Below are 13,777 nucleotides of genomic sequence, written 5' to 3'. Positions count from 1 at the left end.
GGCAAAAGGAGAGAAACAACAGGCATTCCTTTTTCTAAATTATAAATGGCTAAGACTGGCCCCAAGGCTAAACCCCCCAACCAGCCATACCGGCAGTCAGCAAACGTTTGCCTCCCACCAAACGGGAAAAATGTATTCTCATTTACATGATTTCATGTGTTTGTCCCAAGAATCTAATGGGGTAGGTACTATTATTATTCCCATTTTATAGGTGAGGAAGTTAAGACACAGAGAGTTCAGTTAAAACAAATGTATGAGGGTGGCCGGTTAGCTCAGTTGGTTAGAGTATGGTGCTAGTAACACCAAGGTTGCCGGTTCGATTCCCGCATGGGCCACTGAGAGCTGCTCCCTCCATTCAAAAAAAAAAAAAATGTATAGCTAATAAGGGGAGGAACAGGGACATGAAGTGGGCAGTCTGACCCCCCATAACCGCTGTGCTCAGCAGCTCCTATCGAGTTTCCTTCCTTTCCTTTCCCTGTTCCTTAATCCTGATAGTGTCCCTCCCATTTCACTGCTCCAAATATCCAAGACTTAAAGATGCAGAACCTATTCTCATATACTGTCTTTTCTCCTGGACACCAATACTGTATGTAGCCTGGCTCTTTTCCCCATATCCCTCACCCCCATTCTACTGCCAACTGATCATGCCACGGCCCCTGGGATTAGTAATATCTGCCCCACGGTGTCTACCACTTTAGATCTTCTGGACTCACTATGGGGGTGAAGGGAAACATGGAGTCTCAGGTGGGGGACCAGCTCGGAGAGGGTCGGCTGAGACACACAGACTTAGCTCTGAAGCCAGAAGAAGAGGAACTGAGGCAAGGGAACTGGTCTGTGGTAAGAATGACATTGATCTTGTACTGCATGGACTTGTTTGGGTAGGCTGACAAGAATAATTCAAAGAATCGATAATTCAAGATGCTATCACGAATTGAAAACCATTGACATTTGAAACTCATCTAATACCATGTTTCCCCGAAAATAAGACCTAGCCAGACAATCAGCTCTAATGTGTCTTTTGGAGCAAAAATTAATATAAGACCTGGTATTATATCATATTATATTTTATTATGTTACATTACATTACATTACATTATATAAGACCCAGTTTTATATTATAGTAAAATGAGACCAGGTCTTACATTAATTTTTGGTCCAAAAGATGCATTCGAGCTGATCGTCCAGCTAGGTCTTATTTTTGGGGAAACACGGTAGTACTCTTAAGATCTATGCATTTCACTGCATATAAGTTTTACCTCAAAAAATAAAAATAAACAAACTCTAGTGAATGATATGCATGTGGATGTGTTTAGGGATGAGATGGCCCGATCTGTAACTTTGAAATACATAAAAAAGTAAGATAAATTGATGATGTCTAAATGAATAGATACGTGATAAAGCAACTTTAGCAAAATGTTGTCATTTATAGAATCTAGTCTGTGGGTGTATGGGTGTTCTACATGTAATTCTTTCAACATTTCTGTATGTTTGAAATTTTTCATAATTAAGTGTTATGAGAAAAATATTGATATAAATATGATTATAGATAACTAACAAATTGAGAAGAAAAACATGAAAAATGTATTTTGACTATCGAAAAGTATGGTCTTTTTTGTGTCCTGACTACTTTTATATTTTTAACTGATTTTGAATCAGTAAGCAAACATCAAGCGAACTGTTCGGCTATTTGATTATGTCATTGTACTCTAGGCATATAGTTCCCACTTCAAGTACCATCATGTCTGCTCAGAGAGAAAGTTTTTGCTTGGCATTTGAAAAAAAAAACTGTGTAAGTATATAGCTCAGAGACAACAAAGGAAGGCAGGAAAGACAGACATTTCTGAAATAAGGTGAACCTGAGAATAAGAGTAAAATTAAGGACAGTAAAATGTAGGTGAAACGTATTCAAAAGGACACTGATCTGATGAAAATAGCCACTGAATTTAAGGTAGAATAGATGTGACCAGATGACAAGGAAATGACTTGGAATAGCCAATGCATACTGGAAGGATAATGAAGTGAAAAATGAAATCGTTTAAAGAGTTACATTTTAAGACCAAAAATAAAAAAAGCAACTACCCTATAGAAAAATGGGCAACATATATATAAACAGAAATTTCACAGGACCAGGAATACAAATGGCAGCTCTCTTGGGACTGCTGTCTTGGCAGCTCTCTTGAGGGGAGGAGCCTTGAGGATTAAAGCGAGCCCCTGGTGGACAGCAGAGAAGGAAGGGAGGTCATGGGCCTCTACAAAGGCATGGGGTCGTTAACCTTAAGCAGCCTAGAGCTGCTGACTTCCAGACTTCCAAGTAAGACAATAAATGTCTTTACTGTTCAGGCAGCTTGTATTTGGTTCTTCCGGTATCTGCAGCTAAAAACATCCCTGATATACTGATACTATTCTGAGGTTATTTATGAAGAATTTGTTGCAGCATCGTTTGTGATAGCAAATGATGGAATACAACCTAAATACCATCTAGAGGGGATTGGTTAAATGAATGATGATATGTCCATACAATGGAATAACACATAGTCATTTAAAAGGAGGAGGCAACAGAAAAGATTACATACTGCATGATTCCATTTATATAAATTTTGAAAACAGGCAAAATTAATCAAGGGTTCTGGAAGCCAGGATAGTGGGGGAGGTAACTAGAAGGTGCATGAGGGAGCTTTGGGAGGTCCTGGTAGTGTTCTGTGACCTGGGTGATGTTTATACAGATGTAAAATGATCTCTGTGAAAATTCAATATACACTTTTTTGTATATGCCTGCTACACCAATAACACATAAAATAAGAATGAGACAGCTTTATATGGACCAACAGGGGGTGAGAACCAAAATATGTACTTCCTAAAATAATTTAAAAACTAAGAAGACAACTAGAGGTTATTATGTATAAAATGTAACATTGATAGGGTAATTAAAATGATTGGATTAAAATAAATATTGAATAAATAAATAAATAAATAAATAAATAAGTGCTGGCCGAATCCTTGCGCAGGCGAAACGTGGCCTCTTCTGCACCGGTTTGCTCCTCACTGCTCCCACCTCCCACATATACATATATACATCGGTTAATTCAATATGTTTTCAAACAGCCCATCATGTTTATCGCACAATCCCTCAGATGCCCGTGCCAGACACCATCATTCTTAATGTCTCCCCCTTTCTTACCCTGCAGACTCTCATCTACCAACAACAACCGCAACAAAAAATGTTGCTTTTACCATTTATCCATACTCCAACTCCACCCAGGGCTTCCCACTTCTACCTTAGCCAAGGGCATCATTATTCTCCTAGAGGAATGACCGCCCCACTTCTTGTCTCCACTTGTTTCCAATCATTCCCTTCCGTTGCCGCCAGAATTAATGTTCAGAAAGGCAAATTTGACCACGTCTCTCCCCAGCTACAGAAACACTGTAGAGGCTTCCTGCTGCCCTTAGGCCGGCCCAAACATTTTGGCGTGGACTGCAAGGCCCTCCTGGACCGGAGCCTGCTTGCCTCTTCCCCCGACCTCGGAGCATTCTCCTGCTCCCACTCGGTCCTTCAGACACACAGGCCCTTCTTCAGTCCCTCACATGAGCCCCACTCTTGGAACTCACACATCGCCCTTCTTTCCATCTCGCCCACTCCTGTGCCTCCTTCAGGCACTTCCTCATGAAGGCACTTGTTGAGGCCTAAACTGCGTTAGGTCCTCCTGCTCGGTCCCCTGAGTGCCCCCATAAGCCCCTCTCAGAACAGTCACCACACCTTAACGTAAGCATTTAACATCTGTTTCTACATAAACTATGTGTACTGTGCAATGTAGTGTCTGCCCTTAAACCATTGTATTTCCAGTATCCGACCTGGCACATCGTAGGAGTTCAGTAAATATTTATGACATGAGTGAAATCGTAAATGAGTGATGGGATGAACAAATGCTTTTTAAATTATCCACAGTAAAATGAAAGTTACCTGTCATGATCAGGTGCTTAGTGGACACCATCCGAGGTGAAGTCCTTGGGGGAAAACCTCAAGGTCTTATACAGCCTAAAACCCTTTTAATGAATTTGCAATCGTAAAATGTTGCCCTTCCACACCAAAGGACAGTACAGGTCTTATACAAGTTGCTGGATTTAGCAACCCAGAAAGCTAGTTGCCTACTTAGAGAGAGGGTAGGTGGCTAGGATTTTTGTTTGTTTGTATGTTTGTTTTCTATGTTGCTGTTGTTGTTTTTAAGAAAAAAGATTGATGATCAGAAGAGACAAGAAAAAGTAGAAGGAAAGGAAGGAGAATCAATATTGTGTGCCTAATACATGCCTGGATTGGTGCCAATTTGGAATGGCAAAGGGAAGAGGAAGAATAGAGTTGGGAGGAGAAAAAGGGAAGTGAGCAGGAGTGGCCCCGGAGGAAATTTATCATGTAAGGAAGACCAGGGCAGAAATACAGGGTGCTTCCAACACCCCAATTTGGAAACATGGAAGGAGACAATGCAAACAAAGACCAAATGAGCTATACCCAAAGGACTCGCCTGGATTCTAGGCCCAGCCCTGACACTAACTTGCTGTGTGGATTCAGTCAAATCCTTAGTCTGACCGAGTCTGTTTCCCCATTTGTGAAATGAAGAGTGTAATGTAGAGTAAGCTTACTAGTTAGTTCAGAACTTTCATAAATGCTGCTGTTCAATGACAACACCTTTCTCAAAAGACAAAATGAAAGAACATTTGGAAGCATTAAACCCTTTACTGTTAATGATCCCTGCTAAGTATTAAACAATCCTCACCTTGGGTAAATAATCGTTTCTTTCTTATAAGGCTCTCCAATCTTAGGTATGTTTTTATCTGGTACTAATTTCCCTACAGGTTTCAGTTGTGTTTTTAATCACAATAACTAATGTGTGTATAATATAAATTGTCTTTAGGATTTAGAAAGTTCTTTTATGCTGGTCCCGACGAAACTTCTGAGTGCAGATCTGGAAACTTGCCCAAGGACATAGCTCAAAAGGAGAAACCAAAGTGTGAGCTTCTGCATAGACCTGGATGTTGTACCAGTGCAGCCAACATCCTGGCATTACAACCGACTTACACACTTGACTTCCAGCAGAAGACCCATGCATGTATTACAGGCTTCCAGACAGACAGGACAGGAGCATCTGTCAATTCTCAAATCCTTAATTTCCTGTGTTTATTCCCCAACATATGTTTGTAAATATTTCAAATTAAAAAATAAAGGTCACCCATTTATTTTGACAAGCTGTTTCAGAAGCATGTGAGAAAAATCAATCCTTTCAAATAAAATAATCTTCCTTTTTCCTTTTTTTTTTTTTTTTTTTACCTTCAATATACTGTCAGAGCACAAACGCTGATATTAGTCATGTATCTTGGATAATCTCACTTCACAGCAGTTTACGTACAAAAAATATTTATCTATTCCCTGGTCTTGATGAGCACAACAGCAATCTTTCAAAAACCCTGCAGTGGGGTGTAATAAAACTTGAATTGTTGCCCTGAATCATTTCTAGCTTCAATTCTGCCTCTTCGTTGCTGAATCAACTCGGGAATGTTTCAAGAGGAGAACAGACAATTGCATTCCCTCTGCGGGAAGTTAGGAATGATATTAATTTACTTCTCAAGGGAAGAGGTGGCTGCTGACTGTTTTTAGCCCCAAGGAAGAGTGATTGCTTTCCAAACTAACCCTTCAGTGATTTGGGGAGCAGATACGGAAGCAAGGGGTTTAGAGCCACGTGTTGAAGACCAGAAAGACCACCAGGCAGAAGCTCCGGCTCTCAGCTCAGGACCTTGGGTCCTTCATGGAAAGAAGAGTGACGAGGCCCAGGGTAAACAGACCAAGACCAGAGGTTAAGGGCAGGGCACTCAATCAGATTAAGGAGAGTACCTGCAAACTCAGTGTTGGGAGGAACAAATTTTCCTTTACCCTCAAGGTTCTTTTTGCTGGTCTAATAATCAAATGGACCTGAGACAGAATAGCAAGAGAAAACAACCACATTTAATGTATACATATGTATGGGAGCCCCACATACATGAGTGAGTCAGAGACCCCACATTCCAGAGAGGAGCAGGGATGGAAAGGGAACAGGGGTATGTAAGACATCCAGAGCTAGGGATGAGGTAAGGTGCCTTGGGGGCTTCAGAGGGTCCTGGCAGGATGATAAGGAGAGCAGATGCTCCGTAAATAGAAGTTTGTCCTGCCCTATGGACAGGTCAAAAGAGGTTATTTCTGATAATCACTTATTATGGGCAAGGCCCCTAATTCTAATTCTTTCAGGTAGTTAAGGGAGAGGCAGAAGTTTCTCTGGAGCCGAAGCTAAAGTTGCCTTAGCTCAAAACAGTCTGCATACCACAGAGGTATATTTTGGGGTGACTCGTTCTGAACCCCATCAGCTACCTGGAAGACATGGGCAAGTAATTTAAGCATTCTGTATCCCTGTCCCCTTCTCCGTAAAGCACATTAACACAATGTATGCCTTGGAATTGCTTTGAAGAGTCTAGTGTATAAACTACCTGAAAACAGGACCTGTGTCCTGTTCACAATTGTATATCTGGCACCAAACACTCTGCTCAAAACCAAATAGGTGTTCATTGAAAAATTGTTGAATAAATGAATGGTGAATATAAAATGTGTAGCACAGAGCCTACTCATGGTAGATATTTAATGAAAATTCATTGATTCAATGGTTTACATAAAGAGTTTGGGACTAGCTGGACACATAATCCAATAAATGATAAATACTAATAAAAACAGAGGGCTGACTTGTATAAGAGCTCACCTGAGATAAGAATCTAAATGGCAGTTGAACTGATTGGCATTCAATGAATTCTCTTTCCAGTAAAGCAGCTGACCTGGGAAAGCAAGGTGAGTGAAAATGGATAAAAATGAGCACTCTTGTCTTACACCCAACATTAAATATGAGAATGGAAATCATCTCCCCACAAACAGCTTGAGCACTGACGACTGACACTACATGCCCCCACATACTTTACTGTCTGTGTTAATTTAACTTGAGTGTTCCATTGCCCTCATCACATGACTTTACTATTCCAGAAGGCTCTGCCCAGACAAACGGCTAAACTGTTCATGACAGAAACTTCCTAAAAAAACCCCACCAACTCTTCAATGGAAACCATCAACAGGCATTTTACACCCTAAGATTCTTTGAATTCCTCAACTAAAATCCTCACCACTCCTGGATAGTTGCGTCAGGATCCTTATCCAATCCTAATCCTAGCTCCCTACATTGAAAGACCCACCATAAATCAAATTCCCAATTCTAAATCAATTTCAAACTTGCCTTCCCCTTGGAGCCATTGCCAAAAGTTTGCGCAGGTACCATGAAGTGGGCAATAAATTCAGTTTTGCCTTTTCAATTGGTGCTATTCAGGGAGGTTGCATTGACAAATAGAATAACAGAATGTAAGTTTTACAAAAGTAGCCTTACGGCATCTGGTCCACCAAGGGCTGGGATCCTCTAGTAGGTCCCCTGACAAACAGTCATTTAGGCTTTGCTCTTAGACCTCCTGTGCTAAGGCCCCTCCTCTACTTCCTGCAGGGTCATTCTATCTCTGCCCAGCCATCTCCTTGTGACTTCCTACAAATCATGGCCCTGCCTCTAAAAAGTCACCCAGGACTGGTTTCTCTTCCAGAGATCAGCTGAGAAGGAAACCACCAGCCGTTCTCAGTTCTCTCGAAACACAGTTACCCACAAAGCATGATCTAAAATGTCAGAGGCCTGCTCAAAAGTCTCTTTATCTCCTCCCTCAAACAAGATCAGGAGCTCCCACCATTACTACCATCCTTTGGGAACAGTGATTCTGTATCTTCTGCCCTGTGGGAATAGTGATACTGTAGCTTATGAAACCAGAAAAAAAGATAATACGTTTGGTCCTTCCTTTGTGTTAAGGTGATTCTGTATCTTCTGCCTTTTGGGAATAGCGATATCATATCTTATGAAAGCATAAAAAAGAGGATATATTTATTCCTTCCTTGTGTTAGGGTCTGGGTATCCCTCTTCAAATGCAAGTAATTTTTGAATGAGGAATATATAAAGCCTGTTCAGCTTTTACAAACAACTTCCTCACTCCTTACCAGAGATGAACCAAGCAGATCTTGAATCCCAGTTGGTTTGAAAATATTTTATTGTTGTTCTTTTATTAGGAATAATACATATTCATTATAGAAAATTTAGAAGAGATAATTTTTTTAAAGGTCACCTGTACTCCATCATCTACATTTAGCTACCTCTGATTCCGAACAGTTTTATCTATTTATTGGTCATTTGTGTTTCTGCTGGTAGAAATTATCTTTTCATACTTGTGCTCATTTTTCTAGCAGGATATCGTGGACGAAAAAGGGATTCTATGGAAAGTAACCTCACTGGGTGATCTGATCATAAATTTCTAACTGGCAGTTAAAAAATGGGCAGAGGACATGAAGAGACATTTTTCTAAAGAGGACATGCAGATGGCAAACAGATATATGAAAAAATGCTCAACCTCACTAACCATCAGAGAAATGCAAATAAAAACCACAATGAGATACCACCTCACCCCAGTCAAAATGGCTATCATCAATAAATCAACAAACAACAAGTGCTGGCGCGGATGTGGAGAAAAGAGAACCCTTGTGCACTGTTGGTGGGATTGCAGATTGGTGCAGCCACTATGGAAAATAGTATGGAGGTATCTCAAAAATCTGACAATGGAACTACCTTATGACCCAGCAATTCCATTCCTAGGTATCTATCCAGAGAAATCCAAAATGCTAATTTGAAAAAATCTATGCACCCCTATGTTTATTGCAGCACTATACACAATAGCCAAGACATGGAAACAACCAAAATGCCCATCAGTAGACAACTGGATCAGCAAACTGTGGTACATTTATACAATGGAGTATTACACAGCCATAAAGAAGAACAAAATCTTACCATTTGTAACAATATGGATGGACGTAGAGAACATTATGCTAAGTGAAATAAGTCAGTCGGAGAAAGACAAATACCATATGATCTCACTTATATGTGAAATCTAAAGAATAGAATAAATGAATGGACTAATCAGAAACAGTCTCAGAGACATAGAGGAAAAACTGACGGTTGCTAGATGGGAGTGGGGTGGGGATGAGGGGGAAGGTGAGGGGATTAGAAAGCACAATCAGTAACCACAAGATTGGCACAGGGATACGAAAGTCAATTTGGGGAATGTAATCAATAATGTTGTAAAGGTTTTGTAGGGTATCCGATGGACACTTGTCTTATTAGGGAGACCATTTCAGGGACAGTGTAGGTGCATGATCACTGTGCTGTACACCTGAAGCCGAAGCTGAATAATAGTGAATGTCAACTATAATTTTATATATATATATATACATATATATGTATATATATATATAAATTTATATATATATCTATAATTTTATATATATATATATATTCACAAGAAGCAGAGTACAGCATAAGGAATAGAGACAGTGGAAATGTAACGGCTGTATGCGATGTCAGAGGGGTAGTAGATTGGGGGGGTTATCACTTTGTGAGGGGTATAGATGATAAATGTCTATCTATTACAGTGTTTTGTACACATGAAATTAATTAAAAATGAATAAATAAAAAAGGAATTAATTAATTAATTAAAACAAAAAACAAAACAATGGAGGTGAAGGATCTGGACCCTATGGTAATAGAGGAAGGATGCAGCTGAGGAAATGTCCATACAGGTAGGTCCTGGGGACCACAGGGGGATTAAAACCTGGGAATAAGTAAGAAAGCAGAGAAAACATTGAAAAGGAAGACCCAAGAATAAAGGACCAAGGCAGAGAAGAGCAATAAGAACATACCACATATATAGAGAAAGAGTGTATCTAGATGGATAAGCCTGTCCAAAAGGACTTGAAGTATGAGCCTTGCCAATAATAAGATTATCATTGATCATCTCTTTTGACTCCCAATATGACAGGACAAACTTCTATTTACTGAGCATCTGCTCCCCTCATCATCCTGCCAGGACCCTCTGAAGCCCCCAAGGCACCTTACCTCATCCCTAGCTCTGGATGTCTTACATACCCACGTTCCCTTTCTATCTCTGCTCCTCTCCAGAATGTGGTGTCTCTGACTCTCTCACATATGTGGGGTTCCCATACATATGTATGTATTAAATTTGATTATTTTTTCTTGCTAATCTGTCTCATGTCTATTTGAGTATTAGAACAGCCAGAAGAAATTTGAGGGTAGAGGAAAATTTGTTCCTCCCTTACAATATCCTACCAGTCCAATACATCAAAGGTGAAGTTAGAACAAATGCACTAAAGACCTAAAAGCAGAATTTTCTGGAAGTTACGGAATGATATGCACTACTTATATAAGGAATAAACCAAAAACAGGAGAATATGTGATCCAAGAAGCAGGTTTGGACAGCAAATAGTGCACGATGGCAAAATACAGATGGTTCTGGGCAGAAAATCTCCAGGGAAAAATGGAAACAAGAAATTACCTAATACATTTCATTATATGGAGAAAACCACTGATAGGAATATGCTCTATCCAGCAGAACAAATGGGAAGACTTTAAGGATTAGTAGAATAAAAATATGTGAACAAAACCAAAGCAATGAATAAGTCCAGGGGGAAAAAAGAATGCAGGAGAGGAAATATTATAATACACTTCTTGGAGCTATAGCTAATTATATTTACATGTCATAGTATGGCAAACGGACTGCTGAACAGACCCAAAACTGTGATGTAAGTATGTAACAGAGAGGACGTGGAGGAGGGAATGTATGTGTGTGTGTATGTGTGTGTGTGTGTGTGTGTGTGTGTGTGTGAGTGTGTGTCAGTCAGGGGAGGGTAATTAGTGTTAAAGAAGTAAATCCTTGTTCACTATTATAGGACATCTAAATTATAAAAATCAAGAAGTACCAGAGTAGCAGAAAACTATTCATATTAAGAGGAATGCAATGTAAAGTTAAAGTGAGAATATTTTCATCCATCAGACTAGTGAAAACCCAAAAATTTGGAAATACACTCCTTTGGCAAGGCTGTGGGGAAGTAGGCACTGTTATACATTGATGGGAAGAGTATGAACTGGCCTAACCTCTGTGGAGGATGATTTGGCCTATCAAAATCATGAATGTGTGTAACCCTTGAGCCAGCAATGCCACCGATCGGAATCTATCTGACAGGTATATGTACATTTGCAAAATAACATCTGCATCTCGCTGCCGCAGTTTTTGTAAAGGAAACATTAGAAATAATGCAAATGTCCATCTGCTTTAAAAAAAAAAAAAGAAAAAGAAGGATGCTCTATTTACTGAAATGGCATGATTCATTAAATGTTTTCTTCGCTGGAAAAAGCAAGGTACAGAATGGTACATATCTGAGATAATCATCAGTGCTGTTCTCGGGCGTGTCTGTCTCTCTGAGTCACAGGCACATGGTAAGCATACACTTCCCTGCCCCCTACAAACTGTCAGGTCCATCTGACATGATTTGGTAACTTAGTGGGAACAGAAGTGACATGTGTCACCTCTGGGAGGAAGCTAGTGAGTAGGAGACAGTTTGCCATATCGATGTGGGTGATGTTGGATCTGCTAGCAGTTTCTGAGTGCGGGCCGGGATCTTGTCTCGTGAAGCCAAAGAATGGAAACACGAACCAGGGATAGGCAAAAAGTTTTAAAAAGAGGATAGTTTATTTACACGCAGGAGAAGAGGTTGCAGCTCCCTAGCGGGAGGGGGTCCCGAATGGGGGTGCCCCCTGACTGAAGCAAAAGATCTTACTTTTATACCTTCCCTTGCCTGCTTGGGGAAGGGGAGCTGTTTGAAGAAGGGAACTGGCGCCTTCTAATGAAATTCGTCTACCAGGTTTGTTCCGCTTGCCCATCCTAAAGGAATTAGCAAAGTAACCCACTCTTTATCTATCAGACCTGCTCCGTTTGTCAGGCCAAAATGAATTTTATGATTAACCTCAAGGCCTTGTTACATTATGTCCTGGAGCGAAGGAGTGATTTCAAAACCTGAAGTTTTAGGATATGGCTGTCTTTGTTTATTCCACCAGGGACCTCCCTGTCTACCTAGGGACATGCTAGCTAACCTGTATCAATATTCCCTGCTCCTCCCCATTGCAAGCATGACACTTCAGATGGTAGAGACTCTGCTGTTTCACAACCCTGTGTGAGGAAAATGTGGAACAACCCAGGATGGACACAAAACATGAGTCAGGAAGAAACCACTAATGTGAAGGGGAGTAGAGTTTGCTACTCTAAAATATGCCTTTTGAGGGTGATATTGATGATTTTAAGCTGGTTAGTTTTTTAAGACGAGAAAGATGCAGGAAAACCCTTTTCCCTTCCCTCTAACTGCTAAGAGGACCTGCTCCAGGAAGGGAACTATCATTATAGATGGCTACAGTTTAATATGAACTAGGTGTGATAGAGAAGGAAGAACCTAGTAAGACTCATTGATTAGAGGACTGTCTGTATCCCATTGTTAAAGATGGCCCAGCAAACCTTTGTTTACCAAACATTTGCTTCTCCATCTCCACATGAATTGCCTTCCTGCCCTTGGAAGTTCCAAATCACAATTCTCCACCCTCCCTTTTCTCCTTAGCCTGTAAGCCTCAACTGGCCCGTTTGTCCTGGGGCCACGTATTCTTAAGGAACCCATGTATGTACGTATGTAATTAAATCTGGTTATTTTCTGCTATGAATCTGCCTCATGTCAATTTAATTATTAGACCAGCCAGAAGAACTAAGAGGGAAAGAAGGAAAATGTCCCCTCCCCCACAGATATTTGGATTGTTACTGCAACCTGTTCTGATTGATACAGGATACTATACCACCTTTTATATACATAAAAGGAAAAGGCAGAGGAAGTAAATATATAAAGCTATTTTCTTGTACATAGGTATACACAGAAAATTAATAACAATGGATACCAGAGGAAAGTGAAGTTGAGTAGGAACTAGATGGATGGAAGACAGGAGAAGAGATACTCTTTACTGTATGTCTTTTTGTATGTTTCATTTTAAAACCATTTGGTGAATTATTTATTCAAAACTTTAATTAGAAAAGAGATAGTAGCATCAGAACATCATTTAGAAATATGGAAGAAAATATATGATGAAATAGCTAAAGTAGTTGAAAGCGGATATTTCTAGGGAGTGCAATCTAGGAAGGATTGTTGCTTTCCATTTGGTATAATTTAGTATTATATCATTTCAAAACTATGTGTATGCATTACTTTGATTTTTTTTTTTTAATTAAAAGAAAAAACTATGGAGAGTGACCAAGCTAGTGTATTGTGAAGTGAGTTTATAAGGGCCAAACATTATCCAACTCTGTCTTGCATTAGGAAGTAGCATACGAATGCAACTTTTTAAATTCCTCCAAGCTGCCCACATTTTACAAACCGAATCACATCTCTTAAACTTGTCATTTATGGAAAACTGCAACCAATATTGAATACTGTTTAGCATAAAATTCAACACAAGGACTGGTATCTGATTGCATAGTCTAGGAAAGAGGAAAACCAGAAAAGCCACAAATATTTTTGTTTTTGACGAGACAGGCAACTTCTGCTTCCAAACATCCCCTGTCCGCCACGACCACTACCTACCCGGTGTCCATGTCAGAAATCTGGAAGTCATCCTTAACTCTTCCCTCTCTCTTATGCCTTCCCATTCCAGGTGCGATAGGTTCTACCTGGAACTGGTCCACTTCTCTCCATTCCTCCTGCCTGGATCACTGCAACATCTTTTCTATCTGTTCTTGCTACAACTAAAGTGAT

The 13,777-nt window shown here is 40.0% G+C and overlaps 1 non-coding gene across 1 annotated transcript; it reads left to right on the top strand.

Moving 5' to 3' along the window:
* The first annotated feature begins 261 nt into the window (after window positions 1-261).
* TRNAT-AGU (transfer RNA threonine (anticodon AGU)) lies at window positions 262-335 on the top strand. The gene has a single exon. It is a non-coding gene; the product is annotated as a tRNA-Thr (tRNA).
* Window positions 336-13,777: the final 13,442 nt, after the last annotated feature.

Source organism: Rhinolophus ferrumequinum, chromosome 17, assembly GCF_004115265.2.
Source record: "Rhinolophus ferrumequinum isolate MPI-CBG mRhiFer1 chromosome 17, mRhiFer1_v1.p, whole genome shotgun sequence".
In the NCBI taxonomy this organism is placed as follows: Eukaryota; Metazoa; Chordata; class Mammalia; order Chiroptera; family Rhinolophidae; genus Rhinolophus; species Rhinolophus ferrumequinum.
The sequence above is the reverse complement of the archived record's forward strand: the minus strand, read 5'-3'. Positions and strand labels throughout refer to the sequence as shown.